Source organism: Onychomys torridus, chromosome 22 (genome assembly GCF_903995425.1).
Source record: "Onychomys torridus chromosome 22, mOncTor1.1, whole genome shotgun sequence".
In the NCBI taxonomy this organism is placed as follows: Eukaryota; Metazoa; Chordata; class Mammalia; order Rodentia; family Cricetidae; genus Onychomys; species Onychomys torridus.
In genome coordinates, this window is record NC_050464.1 from 27855460 (window position 1) to 27871973 (window position 16514).

Genomic DNA, 16514 nt, shown 5'->3' on the forward strand with positions numbered 1-16514 from the left:
TTGTGTGTCCGAGGGTGGGTCACAGGCTCAGAGCGCAGCCTAGGAAGGCATCCTGGAAAATTCCTTGTGGGTGTGGACTCCAGGGCGTTATGGAGCCCGGCAACTGGGAACCGCAGCGAGACCCGCGTGCTGTGAACTTGCGTGGGCCTCTCCAGGATTTGCTATGCGAGTCACTGAACCTGTTCGCCACTGGCTGTGGTCCGCCAAGGGTTCCCCAAGGGCTGATCTCCCATGCGAGGCCCAGCGCGTCTTTGAGCATCTGCACGCGTCTCTGCGGGCTCCGTGGGTGGCCTTGCCCCGGGGCGTCTTCTCCGCATCACCCCCCCCCCCCACTCCTGAGTTATAATTTAATAGCTGAAACGCGATTCCCGTGAAGTCTCTGGGGTTCGTGGAGCAGGAGGGGGCGGGGAGCCGCTTGCTCCGCCTTCCTCCGGTCCGAAACGCTGCCCGCCGTGCGCGCACCGTGGCGGGGTGCGCAGGCCTGGAAGGCGTGCACGCGGGCCCTTTAAGGCGGCTGGGGCGGGCCTCCACCAGGCCCCGCCCCTCGCCCCGCCCCCTCGCCGCCAGGAGCGGAGCCGCGGGCAGCGCAGGCCGGGCCGCATCCCCGTCCCCGCGCCAGCCGCCCGCGCCCGCCATGCGCGCCCCGCAGCGGCCCGCGCGCCCGGGCCCCGCGTCGTAGCGCGGCGGGCGGAGACCGCAGGCTCCCAGCCCGGGCCCGCCGTGTCCTCGAGCCCGATCGGCGCCGCCGCCCGGCGCCAGCGCCCGGTGCCGCCGCCGGCGAGGTGAGTCGGGCCGAGTGCGCGGAGGGCGGCGGGGAGCGGGTTGGCTTCCGGGCCGGGGCGGCGCACGCGGCGGAGTTGGCGCCCCCGAGGGGACAGGCGGCGCGGCGGGGCGCGCGCGGGGGCGCGGGAACTTCGGGAACTCCCGGGACCTTGTAGGGCGGTGCAGGCCGCGACCCGGGCACCCGGGACCCCGCGGCATGGAGCAGGCCAGGACTAGGGGACCCTGCCGGGTGGAGCAGGCCGAGAACCGGGGACCCTGCGTGATGGAATAGGCCAAGAGCCGGGGACCCTCCAGGCGGTACAGACTGGGACCCGGGTACCTCCGGGGTGGCGCAGCCTAAGGACCTGGGGATCCTGTGGGGGTGGCGCAGCCCGAGGACTGGGGAACCCTGCAGGGACATGCAGGCCGGGACCCCGGGACTCTTCTGGGGTGGTACAAGCCAGGACCCGGAGACCTTCTAAGATGGCACAGGCTAAGACCCGGAGACCCTGCAGGGAGGTGCAGGCCAGGACCTGGGGAACCTTCCCGGGTGGTTCAGGTCAGGACCCGGGGACTCTGCGGGTGATTTAGGCCAGGACCCCGGTACCCTTGCTATGTCTAAGGCCAGGCCCCGCGGACCCTGCAGGGTGGCGCAGCCTGAGGGCTGACTGATGGACCTTTTAGCATGGATCAGGCCAGGACCCGTGGACCCTCTGTTGTGGCGCAGCCTGAGGACCCGATTCTCGAGTGGGTTGCGCAGCCCCAAGACCTGGGGTCTCTCCCGGGCGGCTTGCTTCGGGGACTCTGAGGGTGGCGCAGGCCAGGATCTGGGACCCTCAGGGATGGCGCATCCTGGAGACCCGAGGACCCTGTGGGCGGCCGCGCTCCCCCTCCCCTCTGGTGACGCGGCGCCGCCTCCTGTTCCCTTCCCTTGGCCGTGCGGATACTTCGGATGCCACTAGTTTGGGAAGTTGCAGATCCGAGCCTAGTGGGGCAGCCCGGAGCCCCAGCGCCCCCGGACGCGCGTGGGAAGCGGCCTCCCCTCCCGACCTTGCGGGAGGAGAGCGAGGCAGGCGTCCATAGGGGCGGTCCCGGGGGCCCCGGGAGCTGGGGGCGCCAAGCAGCGGCGGCTGCATAATCTTTACATTGTAGCTTTATTCATGCTGCCAGGTCCACCCGCCGGCGTGCGCGCGCCCTCCCTGAGAGTCTGGTGCAGGCAGCGGGGGCGGATCCGTTCAGTCTCAGCCTCCTCCCTTCCTCCCCTTCTCCTCCCCCCCTGTTGGTGAGAACTGGTTTTATTACGATTACCGTCTCCCCCCCCCCCCATCCCCTTTGCAGATTTGGTGGAGGGATGTGTGTGAGGGGGGCTGGTAGAAGTGGGAGGCAGAGGGTTCCTGGGGGCTCTGGGGGCAGTGTTAGGGTGGCCTTGACTTTGCCCTTTTGAATCCAGCTCTGGTCCCTGCGGCTGCTTTGATGAAAGGGTCTCTGAAGCCAGGCGCGTGTAGGGGGGGGGGGCATCTCAGGCCATTGCTGGGGACTTCGTGGGTGGCCTTTTTTTTTTTTTTTTTTTTGTTTAATTGTTGAGGAGGGGGCAGGATAGTCAAGGAGGCTGAGATGGCCTGAGGCCTTAGCGTTCTTGCTGGTTCTGTCCCTCAGCCCCTGGGTTCGAATCTTGCGTGGCTAGCTGGCTGGCTGTGATGGGGGCAGATGACTTCACCTGTTTGTGCTTTCCACCTTCTCTTCTGAAGAGTGAGGGTTAAAAACAAAAAAAACAAAAACAAAAAAACAGTTCTCAGGTCTGGGGTGCTTCCGTGAACCGAGTCTGTGTAGAGAGAGGGTCCTTGGATAGGTTACTATGACTACTGTTATTTCCGGATTTTCATCCCTGTTCTGTCGTCGGATTGGGGAAACCCGTGGGGAGTGTCAGCCCCACCTTCGGGAGCTGGGAGGGTCTGATGGAGGAGGCCCCCAAGGATGGAGGAGGGCCAGGCCTCAGCCCATTGAACACAGGCAGACACAGTTGGCAGCTAGCTGAGCTGCAGAGTGGTGGAAAGGAGGTAGTGAGGGCATTTCGGGTACTGACTGCCTAGCTTCCCTGCATTCCGTGTCCCTGCTTGGAAATTTACCGCTGTTGCCTTGGGGTGCCAGGGGAGCCTGCGGTGTTCAGGTCCAGACGTGGGGTTGGGAGTGACTGGCCAGACCTGGCCTCTTCCCACGGAGCTATTTACGCTTGCCCAGGGATCAATACTATTGATAAACCCATGCCCGTGGTAATGTGGCTGTCAGGCCCCGGTGAGGGATGGAGACCCCGCCTGGGGCTATGCCCCTCCCCCCCTTAGTGAGGGCTCATGGTTAATCCCTTTTTTTCTCCCAATGAATACCCCTGCCGTCTCCCAGAGGTTTCCTAGCACCGCAAACAGGAACTGAGCTGGTGCACCACTGGTTCTGGGATTGTTCTGGGCCAGCAGGTGCTTGCCACTCCATATCCCCTTCTCTGCAGGGACCCTGGAGTCCAGGCTGGAAACTGGTCGTTTCTAGCCGGGTCCCACCCTAAGCTGTTGGTGGGGAACCTTAGTGCTAGCCTCTGTGATGGGGTTGGCACCTTCTCACCACCCAGTTAGCTGGGAGAGTGATCCAGCTGGCAGATCCCATGAGCTATCACCAGGGGCTGGAGGCTGTTTTTTTTTTTTTTTTTTTTCCCTCTGCATGCATTTTTCCCTGCTCTGTTTCCTGTTCATGTCTCCAATACCATATAGCAGCCTCCCCCAGGTGATAGCTCAGGGACAGTTCCCTGCAAGGCTGGCAGCTTGCAGGAGCTGGTGATTCCTGCTTAAGATGCCCAGGGGATAGGTGTGTGTGTGTGTGTGTGTGTGTGTGTGTGTGTGTGTGTGTGTAACTGTGAGCTGAGGCAGCTGTCTGGGGAGGGCAGGGCTACACAAAGCCAGGTAGTGGTGTTAGCTCAGAAGACCCACCTCCCTGGGGAGGAAAAGAAGGTTGGGAAGGGTCAGGTGAGCCTCCTCTAAGGAAATCCACCTTACGGTGTGCCAGGTGAATTCTATTCTGTAAGCTGGCCTATCTGCACTGCAGGAGGAAAATGGTGACATCCAGCAAGCGCTTACTGTGTGTGCCATCATCCAGCAAGCGCTTACTGTGTGCACGCCAGCATCAGAAAGCCCTTAACTGTGTGTGCCAGCATTTAGAAAGTGTCTTTGTGTGTGCACCAGGCATGAATCTACCGGAACATTCTGAGGTGGGCTATGGGGACGTGACTGTCCTATTTTAATAGATGGAGTCACAGAAGCCCAGAGAGGTTTGGGGACTGGCCTTGGAAGCTGGCGCTAACACTTGAGTTGTTCATGGGGCACGCAGCAGACAGCTTTGGCCTTGCCCAGCTGTAGCGAGGATGGGAGCAGGAACGGACCTCTCTCAGGAGGTGGCACCTGCTGATCTTTGCAGGGCTGTGGGAGGGAGGGCAGCTTGGAGACTGGGAACCCGTTCTCCCAGGGTTTGGAGAGGGGGCGGTGCCAGCGGCAGGCTGGCATTTCTTTGAAGTATCATTTTATCTCAAACATTCATGCAAATTTTTGGCATCTGCCTTGGCGACAGTGCCGTGTTTATTTTGAAATGAAAACAGGGGTTTGAATTATTTAGCATGGTGTCTAACAGGGCATAAAGCTGCAAGCAAGGAGCCCTGTAGCCTGGAGTCCTCAGCTGGGTGTCTCCCTGGGAAATCTGGTTAGGGACATAACCTGTGCTTGCTTGCAGAAGTCCTGCTCCTGGGAGTGCCCCAGGTCAGAGGGTGCAGCTGCCCAAGGTCACAGGGACTGGGTGCCAATGTGGGTGGTGAGCGAAGTCAGTTTTCTTGGTGACACCTCTGAGGTAGAGCAGAGTGCAGACACCCCACATTGTCCTGCCCTTGGGTCCTTGTCTGGTCACGACCTTCTGGTTCATAGATAACCTAAAGGATCATGGAAGCAAGCAGGGGACAGGCTGCCTGATCCGCTTTGACTAAGCTTGTGGTTGATTTAGCATTGTAAAACTTCCAGACAGTCTTCGGGCTCACAAAGTGGTGTGCCCAGGCTGGTGCATATAGGACTTGTAGGTCTTATCTGTCGAGTTGGAACCCTGCCCTCCCCCAGTGGGAACTAGCGGGGTAATTGCAGAGCCTAAGGTTTTGTGCTTAGCCGTACAGCATCAGTCTGTTTGGCCCTGGGGAGGTTACTTAACCTCTCTAGGCCTTAGTTTGTTCATCTGTAAGATGGGGCTACCACCATCTCTGCTACTGCCGCCGCCACTGCTTAATGTGTTGAGGGTCACACAAGTCCACACGTGGCTTCGGATCTGCTGTCATTGTATGTAGCGTCCCCACTGGAGAGCAAAGACAATTTGTCACGGTGACTCATGTCCTTTATTCTTGCTGTTTGGTTGGACAGGATTTAGTTTGCCATCTCTTTTCCTTGTAAATTATTATTATTATTATTATTATTGTTATTATTATTATTATTATTATTATTATTATTATTATTTTGTAGTACTGGGGCCCATGGCCTCCTGTGTGCTAGGCAAGTATTTGTACCATGGAGCTACACCCCTAGTCTAGACTCCTCCCTCCTGAAGGGCTGCTAGGAAGGCTCCTCCAGTGTCTGGCTGGCCTAGCGGCTTCCCTTGGCCCCAGGTTGGGGCTTGTTGTCCTCTGGAGTCTTAGAGCTCCCTCCTTCTCCCTGGTTGGTAACTCTTGGCTTAGCTGCTTCTCTCTGTTCTGGATGAGGTTCCCCCCCACCTGTAATTAACCTGCTTGGAGATCAATAGTAACTCAGAGGATAGGGGAGGGCTGTGGGGTTGGAGGTGGGGTTGGAGGTGGGGATGGAGGTGGGGATGGAGGTGGGGATGGTGCCCTCTGGTATATGTAGTCGTGTCCGTCCGTCCCCCCCTCCCCCCCCTCTTAACCCTGACAGTTGGGTTGCCTTAGGGGTGCTTTGGAAAGACCATACTGTGAATTCCTGTGTGTCACTCAGTTCTCTCCTATTGTGTCCGGAGCACCAAGCTACTGAGCAGGTGGCTTTATTTAATTTTAGTTCACTTACCAGCTTTGGTGGCTGGCTGGTGCTCTATGCACAGTGGCCACTGGGGCAGAGCTGGGTGTGGGAGCAAGATTGGCACCAAGTATCTCACTCCCGCCCCTGTTCTGCAGCCTCTCCATGCTGTCCTGAGGGTCTGCCTGTCCTGTGCATGGCTTGAGGTTCCCCTGGTTCTCAACCTTCTGCCCTATGACCTTGGTACCCACGGCATGGTCTCTGTTTCCCACCAGTTAGTTAGCACTGGAAAGTTAGTTGTGGTGGGAATGTTCTGGAACAGTGGTCTTTAGCCTTCCTAATGCTGACCCTTTAATACAGTTCCTCATGTTGTGTGGTGAACCCCCAACCAAAAAATTATTAACATTGCTAATCATAACTCTTAATTTTGCTACATTAGGAATCGCAACATAAAGATCTATGTTTTCGGGTGGTCTTCAGCAATCCCTGAGAAAGGGGCGTGCAGCTTCCCACCCACAGGTTGAAAACCACTGTTTAGAGCCTTTCCAGCTTTGTAGTTAGTGAGGTTGGTACCACCTAGGGCAGGAACTATAATAATTTGGTTCTTAGTTTGTTGTCCTCAGGATCGAACCCAGGGCCTTGTGCATGCTAGGTGAGTTCTCTGTCAACTGCGCCATATCCGACTTCTATTTTTACCTTTTTATTTATGAAACAGTCTCTCGCCAAGTTGTCCAGGCTGGGCTTGAACTTGGAGTCTTGCTGCCTCGGCCTCCAGAGTAGCTGAGAAGACAGGCTCTGCTGAACTTAATCATTAATGCTAAGAGAAGCAAGAAGCCCGTTGGGCCGGGAGCCCCAGGCCTGTGGGTAGTGTGGCTGGAAGGCCTGTAATTCTTCTGGAGCACGTGGTGGTGGCTGTGCGCAGCCTTGGACCATGATGAGTCTGGCAGCTCTGCCGAGCCAGGGTCCCAACACTCTCCTGCTTCCCCCTTCTCCAGGCTCAGCAGGCAGCTGGAGGGAACCACGCTTAGGTGGCTCTGTCTTTATGCACTGGGCGGTGCACGGTGACACGGTGGTCACTGACCTAGCTGGGACCCTGGTATGCTTGTATTCCTCTGGTCCTCTGGGGAGGACCTGCCTCCTGTAAGTAAAACTTCTTCTCTCTTTTTTTTTTTTTTTTTTTTTTGGTTTTTTGAGATGGTTTCTCTGTGTAGTTTTGCGCCTTTTCTGGAACTCACTCTGTAGACCAGGCTGGCCTCGAACTCACAGAGATCCGCCTGCCTCTGCCTCCTGAGTGCTGGGATTAAAGGCATGTGCCACCACCGCCCGGCGAAACTTACTTTCTTTGCATAAAATAATGTGCCATGACCATTTTTTTTTGCCTTCTTTCCCTTTTTTGCGGGGTGGGGGTGGGGGTGGGGATCTGTCTCAGTGTTCTGTTGCTGTGAAGAGACACCATGACCAAGGCAGCTCTCATGAAAGAAAGCATTTGATTGGGGGCTGGCTTGTGGTTTCTGAAGTTTAGTTCAGGATCATCATGGTGGGAAGCAGACAGTAGGTAAGAGCTTTACATCCTGATCTGTAGGCAGCAGGCAGAGAGAGAAGGGGAGGGTGGAGAGACAGACAGACAAAGACAGGGTCTGGGTCTGGTGTGGGCTTTTGAAATTTCAAAGCCGACTCCCAGTGACACATTTTCCCCAACAAGGCCACACCTCCTCAATCTTCCCAAACAGTTACACTAACTGGGGACCAAGCAGTCAAACCTATGAGCCTATGGGGGGGGGGGCATTCTCTTTCAAACCACCACAGAGTCTCACTCAGTCTGTAGCCCAGGCTGGCCCGGAACTCCCGACTCAGCCTTGGGAGTGCTAGCCAGCATGACAGGCGTGTGTCATCACAGCTGGCTGCCACATGTTCACACACAGCTTTTGCTCACTTAGTTTGGTGGCTGATGTTGTTGCCTTTTGTATGTTTGTCAAAAAAAAAAAAAAATACACAGCTACAAGAAAGAAGTAAGGCTTTCTAGACAGCGGAACTCTGGCCTCAGAAAGGCAGTTTCATAAAAGGAGCCTATAGGAAGAAGGAAGGCTGTGGGAGGTGTGGGGGTGGCTACCTACCTACTTACAGCTCTTTGGGACCCATTCCTGAGGCCGTCACACAGGGGTGTGCAGGCAAGCATGAGCCACTTTCCTGTGTGTCCCTGGCATCACACTGTATATGTGACCCCATTGCATTCTGCTTGGCATGTCCTGGTCCATACAGGTCTGTGTTCTGGAATACTTAGTACAGGCTCAAGGGTGCCACCCACTGCTTGGTGCTCTGGGTGCCTTGGCTGGTGTGATGGCTACATGGCCCCCATCCTCTGGAAGACAAGGTCTCACTATGTAGCTTTGGCTTTCCTGGAACTCATCATGTAGACCAGGCTGACCTTGGACTCAGAAGTCTGCCTGCCTCTGCCTCCCGAGCTCTGGGATTAAAGGCGTGCCTTTTTTTTTTTTTAATGATTGTGTGAAATGAAGCTTTTGGGGGCCATAGATATTTGTTGGACTCCAGCTCTGAAAGTCTGGTCTACACAGTGGGAACAGAGCATGTTGGGGAGTCCTTTGACCTCTTTGTAGCCTACCCAGATTTTTGCACTTGAGGGCACAGGCCCTGGACAAGGGGGTCTGGAAGTCATGTTGAGTGTTCCCAAGACTCCTGCTTCTTGCTTGGGTCCTAGCCCTGTCAGGCTTGGACTGGTGGTTGTACCTGACTGTTGTATTCAGTGGGAAATGAGGAGGTCACTGACTTTGGTCCTGAGCATTGGCTTAAATACTGTCGTCTGGTTTCTGAGTGACTTGATGGCGTCTTCAGAATTGTCGCCAGTCTTTAACCCTGTTTTCCTCTTTGCTTTGGCTCAAAGGCAGCTCTGTAAGCCTGCCCTTAACAGCACGGGTCTGTGTTTGGGGTTTTTATCCATATCACTCTGGGCCTGGATTCCTTTGTCTTAGCTTCCAGCATTGATTTTTATCTTATCATGGGGATTCCTAAGAATTGCCTCAGTCCTGAGATCTGGGAGGAAAGTGCTGTGAGGGTGTCTATAAAAAAACGTGTCCTCTGAGTGCGGTGGGGGCGAGGGTGCTTTTCCCACCCATGTTCCCTGGGGGAAACTGAGACTGACTGGGGCGTGGCTTAGCAAGTTAAACACCGAGCAAGCACCTTTGGATTCCTGTCTACCTTGGGGGATGGACAGTGACTTTTAGTGGCTCCTAGAGCCTGAAGAAGAATGTGCCCTGGGGTGGGATGCCACCCATTGGTGCCTAGGGACCCTGGGGTACTGCCCCAGATGCTTCCGGGCGCTTCTGCTTCCTCTGACCCCCCTGTGAAGCACTGCATGGGAAGGGAGATGGTTGAGGGCCCCAGGGGTGGCTGGAGCTGGAATTAAGGCTGGGGCTGGTGTGTGGCTGTCTCTGAGGGGGACTACAGCATCCAGGTGCTCTGGGGTCAGCCTTCCCTGGTTTGGGTAGTTTCCAGGGTCAATCTCTTGGGAAAGTAGCCCTGGGATCAGTCTCTACCAGCCTGAGTGGCCTCCAGGGTTAATTGCTCCTTGGCAGGTGGCCTCAGGAGTCAGTCAGTCTCTACTGTGCAGGTGGCCTTAGAAGATCAGTCTGTGTCCCTTTCTCCCTGCCCCCACCCCGCAGGCCAGTTGTCCTGGGGCTGGTGGCTGGGCTCCCTTTCTGTCTTTGGGCATGCTTGGTTTTCTGTGACGTGTGGGTCTTTTGCATCCTTGTGGGATTTGCACAAGTTGAGGTCTGGAGAGGCCAGTGTGGCTGGCATAGACTTAGAGCAGAGTGGGGACCTTGCAGGGTGTGAAGGAGAGAAAGGAGCCAGGGAGCTCTTGCCCCACAGACCCGAACCAGCTGCTCCAGGCCCATGAGCCCGGGGCAGTAGAGACACCCCCCCCCCACGCTGTTTTCAGGCTCCTTGGATATGAGATGTCAAAGAGGGCGCCAGGGACCCCCTTATTTTAGTCTGGGCTTCTGCTCTTATCGTGGGGCTCAGGGAGCTTCCCTGAGGCCCCTTCCTTAACCCTGAAGCCTGCTGTCACCTAGCTCAGACCCCTTCCTGAGGCAGTGGTGGGACATGAGGTGACCCTACAGGTGCCCTCTATCCCCTAAATGTCTGTCCCATTACAGCCTTATAGAGGTCTATTCTCATACTACGTACCCTTGTGGGGAGGTCCTGCCTTCCAGTGCTGGAGGGTGGGGGCCAGGCTGGAGTGACCTTTGTGGTCTTGTGTGCGGAGGTCCTCTGTTGGGGACTTGTAAGTCCTGAGTCTCAGAGGCCAGGCCTAGAGATGTCTCAGGCCCATATGTCTTTGTGCTAGCCTCTATGGTCGTCCTGAGTCACTCTGAGACAATCCCCTGGTATCTCCATGGCTATAGCAACCTGCTTGACATGGAAAAGCTCATAGGGCTAACAAGACCAGTCTGCTGTGGGAGGGCTGAGTTGGCCACGAGGTTGGAGGGGTGTTATTCTTGGAGACCCTCAGGTTCTAGGGCTGTAAGCATAGTGGCTCCTGGGTGGTCCCTGCTGAAACTTGGGAGACTGAGGCCACGCCTGGTTCACCTTTGCTAGCTTCCTGTCCCCGTCTGTTTTCTTCCTTCCTTCCTTCCTTCCTTCCTTCCTCCCTCCTCCCTCCCTCCCTCCCTCCCTTCCTTCCTTCCTTCCTTCCTTCCTGTTTTTCGAGACAGGGTTTCCCTGTGTAGCTTTGAGCCTTTCTTAGAACTCACTTGGTAGCCCAGGCTGGCCTCGAACTCACAGAGATCTGCCTGGCTCTGCCTCCTGAATGCTGGGATTAAAGGCGTGTGCCACCACCGCCCCGGTCCCCATCTGTTTTCTACTCAATGGACTGTGCTCTAGCCTGGGTTGACCAGTGTCTCCGTCCTACTCAAGTTCTTCAGAGAACCCTAGGATGTGACCTTCAGTGGCAAGAGTCACCGTGGACATCACTAGGGTGAAGTCACGTTGCAGCGGGGTGTCCCCTGAATGCAACATGGTGTCCTCGTAAGCGGGGCTGACATGAAGACATGTGGACAGAAGATGGGACAGAGCCAGAGGCGGGACTCAAGGACTGCAGGCCACTGGGAACAAGTTAAGGATGAGTTTTCATGGGATTCCCAGAAGGACCAGCCCTGCTCTTGATTTTGGACGTCTGGCTCCCAAAACATAAAGAATCGTGAGTACCTGGGGGCTGCTCCTCTCCATTGTCACTCTGCTTTTCAGCAGTGGCCCCGGCCATCCACACCATAAGGTGCCGTTAAAAACCTCGGTCAAGCTGGGTGTGGTGGTGCATGCTGGGAATCTGTGTACTGGAAAGCTGAGGCAGAAGAATCACAGATTCGAGGCCAGTCTGGGCTGCATGGTGAGAAAAACCAACATGGCTGATGAGGTGGCTCAGCCGGTAAAGGTGCTTGTCTTAACAAGCCTAGTGACCTGAGTTTGATCCCTGGAGAGAATTGACTTATTTGGTATATACATACATGCTGTGGCCCATGACCCCTCTACATGAGCACACACAGAAGGATGGAAAATCAATAACTAAGGCTGGGGAGACGGTTTGCTGTGCAAACAGGAGGACCTGGGCTCAGTCCCCAGCACCCATGTGAAGTTGGACATGTGAGCCTCTAATCCTGTGGTTCTCAACTTGTGGGTCATGACCCCATTGGGGAGGGGCACATGATCCTTTCACAGGGGTCACCCACCTGATATCCTGCATACATTATGATTCCTGACAGTAGTAAAATTAGTTATGAAGTAGCAACCAAATAATTTTATGCCTGGGGGTCACCACAACACGAGGGACGGTATTAAAAGGCCACAGCATTAGGAAGGCTGAGGATCACTGCTGTAATAATCGCAGTGCTTGGGAGGTGGAGACAGGGCAGCCTGGTCTAATTGGAAAGCCCCACGCCCCAGTGTGAGATCCTGTCTCAAAAAAGCCAAGGCAGACAGGATCTGAACACCAGCACTTGAGATGGCCTCTGACCTCCCTATGCATGTGTACCACCCACCTACGTTCAAACAAAGCCAAGTCAGATTGACCCGGCTGGCTCAGTGTGGCAGAGCCAGGTCTGCAGGGTTGCTCACCGCCTCTGCCCCTTGCTCCCTCTGCGCTTGCCACGTTGGCCTCAGCTGATTCTCCTGCCATATGCCTCCACCCCAGGGCCCTTGCGCATTCTCTGCCTCCTGAGGTTGCGGCCCCCCCCATCATGAGCTTTGCTCCCCACATGGCCTGTCCTGAGGGCGCTTTCCTGATTTGTCAGGATGTTACACCCTTACCCGGCTGAGCCCAGCTGTCCTCTAATGCATGGCGTTGTCTGTCACTCCAGCTACACCCCAAGTTCTAGAGTGGTGAGACTACCTGGTAGGCATGGGGCACCTGCCCCAGGACTGCCGGGGGTCTGAGCCTCCTCCTGTCTGCTCTCATGTCTGATGTCTTTGTCAGGATTTCAGTGCAGGGGTCCAGTGTGCTCTTTCTCCAAGACTGTGCCAACTCCGGCTTGTGTGGAGCAGCCTAGGTGCCGACCAGCCTCAGTGTCTGAATCTGTAAAGTGGGTGACTGCCTTTAACAGCCTGGCATGTGCGTGGGTGGATGTGGTCCTTGTATCCACTGGCCTGCCCCTGCCTGGCTCTGGGAACAGGTGTGCACACTGGTGTGACGTCTGTGGGTATTCGTGCCAGGGGCATCATCACTCTGCTGTGGTGCAGAGCAGGTTGGGTATATCGGCACTCTATAGTACCTGTCCTGGGTCACTAAACCTCGGCCACTAGAGTGCCCAGTTCTCCGTGTTTCAGATAGGGAAACTGAGGTACACAGTAGTGTTACCATTGTGCCCTTTCCTGGGTGACAGGGGGCCTGGGCAGTAGCTAGTCCATCCTTGAAGTCCTTTCCTTTGAGTGGCTGGAAACAGTCCCCTGCCCTCACGTGCTGGTCACTGCAGCTTGTTCTCAGGGTCACCCTCCAAGGCTCCAGGGCTTTGGCTGGCTCTGCAGTGTGGGAGGCTGACCCTGCTCTCTCGGCTTCTCCTTGTCAGTTATAGATAGCAGCCACAGCACTGACAGGAAGTGGCATTCCCCCACTGTGTCCCTCCACTGTGTCCTCTGGCACCTGGGTTCTGTTCCTGTCCTTGTCACAGCTCTGTGGGAACACCAAGGCAGGGGCTGTACTGCAGGTTTGCTGTGTGACCTTCAGATTTGTGCTGTCTTCTCTGTGCCTTCGATTCCCTTGGCTGGGCATCTGGGCCCCCTGGGTGCTGGAAAGAGTGTTTGGGAGACACTGAAATGTGTGTGGCCCGGAGAGAGGAGCTGGCATGGGTGGGGCATTGCTGATGTGGGCAGGGGGAGCTGACAAGGTGATGCTGTGGGAGAGCCTTGGCACCAGAGGCCATTTCCTTTACTGTGCTGCATCTACTTCTTACATACCCTCTCTGACCTGTGGACAGTGCTTCCCCGTTTTCTGGCCAGCAGGTGACAGAAAGGGCTTCATGGGGCCCTGGGTCAGTAGCCTTCAGTGTTGGGTAGTGGTTGTCATTCTGTCTATCACAGACCAGGGCTGGCCTTTGTCCCTCAGTACTGCCATAGGGGACCTGGTTCCGTGGTGGTCCAAGGGCCAGGGTTGTCTGAGCATCTTTGAGTGGCTGTGAGACTCCATCCTAGCTCACAGTCTTCCCAGTCCTCATTTCTGCCGGCCGCTCGGCCTTCTGGAAGCTTCCCCCACACGCCTCACCCCGCTGCCCAGCTGTGCCTTGCAAGTTCCTGGTCTGGCGATACCTGGAGGACTTCAGAAGTTAGAGGCCCCTCTGGTGCCAAGTATTGTTCCTGTGGCCTCAACTGTGCAGGTGGGCATGGGGAGGAGAGAATTTCCTGTGGCTCTGGTGGGTCTCATGACTGGTCAGAAAAACAAAACCCCAAACCTCGAGAATAGTTGCTCAAGAACACTGATAGTTACTTCTTGTCAAGTTAGAGCCAAGGTCTGCAGTGATGGCCTCCACCTGAGTCACATTTTCAAGAAAGGGTAGATTGCATTCCTGGGGATGGATCTATGTCATCCGGGTGGCGGATCTGGGCATGCCCACTGCGCCCTGTGGAAATGGAGAGGCTGAATTACCCCAAAATCAGATTTAGAGTTCAGGATTGGTGGGGTGTGGCCTTGGGAGTTCCCTGAGGCGCTTATTTTGGAGCTTTTAGCAGAATAAATCCCCAAGATAGTGCCGAGTGTTGGATGCTATATATTTTGACAAATGACAAAGGAGAGTGGAGGCTGTAGGTGGGACTTGGGTTCGAATCAGCTGGAGCCGGGGGCGGGTGAGGTGATCTTATAATGTGTGTATGGGATCTTCGCAAAAAGGCTGGAGGCAGGGCTAAAGAAGGTGGCGTGCAATGCTCTCTGTCCCTAGGTATGGGTGGGCCAGCCCCACCCACACAGTGTCTTCCCCCTGCTTGTTTGTGGCTCTCACCCCCAAACCGAGAGTGGAAATGGATTTATCTGTTGCCGGGTCATGTCACTTGTTACAACCCAAGAGGAAGCCGATGCTGAGCCAGTGCGCGCTTAGGGCTGGGGATGGTGGCTGTCCCTGACCCAGGACATTGATGGTCGTTATGTCCTGGGATCCGGGAAACAGGATGTGGAGCAACAGGAGAGAACTACATCTTGAAAGGGAGGCAGGGAGGCTGAAGTGGCTGGGGAGGCTGGGGAGGCTGGGGGAGGCCGGGAGGCCAGGGGATGGTCTGTGGTCTTCTGTTCTCTCTTTGTGTTTTATTCCCTCAGAGCCAGTGTGTACCCAGCCCCATGTGAATGGCCAGGGAACAGTGTATCTCTAGCTTATCCCATGACGGACAACAGTTGCTTCTCCACGCGCTCCCCCAGCCATGGCCTTGTCTCCGAGGGGCAGGTGCCCTGGGTTCTCCGCTACAGGCAGTGCCCAGAGGCCAATTCCCCAGCTGCAGAGAAAGGCGGAAATTGGCGGCTCCTGTCCCAAGGCCTCTGGGCCTGTGGCCAGAAACTGGAGCGGCAATTAAATGAAATGAGATCCTTCAATGCAAGTGTCGCCCGTCTGCCCCCCCCCCCCAAGCTCTGGAGGCTGGGATGACTGGGGGTGCCCTCGTGGGGTTAGGTACAGAGGCTGCAGGGCGGAAGTGGGTTGTGTCTACCAGCCTGGGCTAGGAGGCAAGGGGATAAGGAGATGGGGTGCTTAAATAGAGCTCACTGGACACCGTGCCACCAGCTTCTCTTACTGGAGACTAGCTCAGGCTGCCTTGGTTGGGTGTGGACTTTTCCCACCCACATCTTTCTGCTTCCTCAGGCCGGTGGATTTCTATCCTGGCCTGGGCTCCGTCATGTCCTCGTGGCGGAGTTCATGGGTCTCATCATTCTGTGTAAGGCATGCTGTAGCCTGCTGTCACAGTGAGCTATGTGGCCCTGCCAGTTTGTAGGTCAGCAGTGGGTGAACAGTGACGGCTTTGTGTACCACCCAGCCTGGAGTTTCCCATGCTCAAGAAGGTGGGCCTTAGATCCCAAGTGCATTCTGGGAGTCTCGGACTTCCCTGTCTCACCACACCCCCATAGCCCTCAGCGTGTTTAAATCACGCTGCCTCAGTTTCCCTGTATGTAAAACAGAGATGAGACAGTGCTACCCTTCTTGGCTTGTGAAACTAGAAGGACTTTAGAAGCAAGCCACTGGCCATTGTCACTGTCCCCATCATCATGAGACAGACCTGTGTCAAGACCCGTGTCTTATGGGTTGATGTCATCTGGGTAGTGTCTGTCATTTGTGTTTCGTGATTGGTGGATCATGGTGGTCAGAGACCGCTGAACCCTCCCGCACACACTGGAGAACAAAGGGGAATAGGTTTGGGCCCTTCCCTGAAGGTGCCTGCCCCTGTGCTGAGGAGAGCACTCTGCCAAGGCATCCTCTGCCAGGCAGGGCTTGGGCCTTGGCAGCCATGATTTCTCTAAGTGGGGAAGTTAGAGACAGTCTGAGCATAGCCCAGCCTCTAGGGGGAACTCCTGGCGTATGGGAGAAGGGGGGGCTCTCTCTCCGTCTCATCTCCCTTGCCCTAGTGTTTGGAGACAGTGTGTCATAGCCTAGGTTAGCTCAGGCTGGGCACTGCTCACATTCATTCCTAGGGCACTGCTCACATTCATTCCTAGGGCAGGCATTGTGGGTCCATCATATTCAGTGTTTGATTCTGCCCACTGGAGCTCCCCTTTGAAACAGCCAGAAATGCCTACAGACTTTGCCCAGTGTCCTTGGGGCACACTCCACCCACGGCTCTTTTGTGTCTTCTAGGGCAGGGAAGCCACACGCAGCTGTCTGCTGCTGCCCAGGCCTGTTCGTAGGTTCTGTCTCTGGAATGCTCTCAGTGTCTGCCAGGCCTTGCAGATATCCTGACCCTGGTACCTTTGTCTTGGCATTTCAGTCTGGTGGGCATGGATTATTCTGAGCGGGGTGGGGGGGGGAGCAGGTGGTCCAGTGAGGAGCAGTCAGGCCCCCCCCCCCCAATATTCCTATTCAGAGAAGGGCTCTAGGCTGCTTTAGGATTCTGTGAGTGGCCTTGCCCAGGATGTGGAGCCCATGGTGTGTGGCCCCCTCTGCAACATCAGACATCAGTAGCCTTTCTCCGCAGGCCCTGGGAGCCGCTCAGCACAGATCCCTATGGGGATTAAGTGGCTTCATTTGA

The 16514-nt window shown here is 56.0% G+C and overlaps 1 protein-coding gene across 11 annotated transcripts in view; it reads left to right on the forward strand.

The window, feature by feature from the left end:
- Window positions 1-639: 639 nt before the first annotated feature.
- The window catches only part of Ncor2 (nuclear receptor corepressor 2), a 159049-nt gene continuing 143174 nt past the window's right edge, over window positions 640-16514 (forward strand). For all 11 annotated transcript variants that reach the window (XM_036172164.1, XM_036172165.1, XM_036172160.1 and 8 more), the window contains exon 1: window positions 640-782. The gene's annotated coding sequence lies outside the window, so the exon portion shown is untranslated. The remainder of the gene's footprint in view (window positions 783-16514) is intronic.